Source organism: Mandrillus leucophaeus, unplaced genomic scaffold (assembly GCF_000951045.1).
Source record: "Mandrillus leucophaeus isolate KB7577 unplaced genomic scaffold, Mleu.le_1.0 Scaffold1697, whole genome shotgun sequence".
Taxonomy (NCBI): domain Eukaryota; kingdom Metazoa; phylum Chordata; class Mammalia; order Primates; family Cercopithecidae; genus Mandrillus; species Mandrillus leucophaeus.
In genome coordinates, this window is record NW_012101695.1 from 24,554 (window position 1) to 26,213 (window position 1,660).

Sequence of the window (1,660 nt, forward strand, 5' to 3'; positions counted from 1 at the left end):
TAAGGAAGGTCTCAAATCAGTTGACTTTAAGGCCATGATTATCCTGGCTTGGACTGTCCTAATCAGGTGAGGTCTTGAAACAACTTGTTTCTTCCTCAGCAAAGAGATTCACAGTGTGAGCGAGATTCCATGTGAGGGGCTTCCTCCACTGCGAGCTTTGAAAGTGGAGGGGCCGTGTGGCAAAGGATGCTGGTGGGCTCCAGGAACTGAGAGCAGCTCTACCCCACCTCCACCCGACAGCTGCAAGGAACCAGGACTACAATCCTACAACTGCCGGAAACTGAATTCTGCCACCAAGCTCCATGTAAACTTGAAGGACGACCCCAACCTCAAGATGAGGACACAGCTTTGTGAAATCCCGAACTGAGAATCGTTCACGCCAGGTCTGGATTTCTCATTAAGGAAATGTAGAGAAATAAATGGGTGCCGTGTAAAGCCACTGAGTTAGTGGTCATATGTTATGCAGTAACAGAAAATTAATACATAGGCTCAACAGATAAGCATATCACATTTTCTCTATTGGAATAAATTAATGAATTGAAATGTACACTCCTTGCATAAAATAAAATCTTTTCTCATTTTTTTGCTATTCTTCCTTTTATAATTTTTTTATGCAATGCAATTACATTTTAATGCAATCATATTCATGAATTCACCAAAGACCAAACCTAACTTTGTGTCTATTCTATACGAAGTATGTCTTTATATACTGTGCAATTGGTTCAGTTCCCACAGCTGCTTTCCTCATGTTTCCTGCCCTGGGTCTGCAGTCACGGTTTTGGAAACTTCTCTGGGGTCCAAGACTAGGGGGTTTCTCTAGGACCTCATGGTCCTGTCTCTTCCCTGGATGCTCACAGGATGATTTCTTCCCAGAGGTAGAGAAGGAGGTGCTCAGGCTGTGTTAAGTATGGGAGACAGGTGTGGAGGAGCTCACCTATGCCATAACTCCTCCTCTCCCACATCTCCTCAGGCTCTGACCAGGTCCTGTTTTTGTTCTACCCCAGGCAGCCCTGACAGTGGCCAGGGCTGTGATGTGTCTCTCACAGCTTGTAAAGGTGATGTCCTGGAGGGCCTTATGTGGAAGGGTGATGCGGTAGAGGGGACAAGACTGGATTATGGTGATTCTTTGGGACATGTTGAATGTGTAGTGGGGAGTTCAGAGCATTACCCTTTATAGCCACTGACCTGAATTTGTCCATGACTGTTATTATCTGCAGGGTGAGACAGCTGTCTTGTGAGGGACCGAGATGCAGGATTTCTTCACGCTTCCCCTTTGTGACTTCAAGAGCCTCTGGCTTCTCTTTCTGCAAAGGCATCTGAATGTGTCTGCGTCCCTGTTAGCCTAACGTGAGGAGGTGGGGAGACCAACCCGCCCCCGTGTCTACCATGACCCCCTTCCCTATGCTGAATTAGCTGACTTTACAAAAAGAAAACGACCATCAGTAATGTGAATGGGCCTCATCCAATCAGTAGAAGACTCTGTGAGCAGAAACTGAGGTTTCCCAGAGAAGAAGAAATTCTGCCTCAGGATTAGAACATCTTCTTTCTGCGTTTTCAGCCTGCTAGCTTATCCTGCAGATTTTCAGACTTGCCTCCCTAATAATCACATGAATAAATAGCATCATATGAATACAAATACACCCACACCCACACATACACA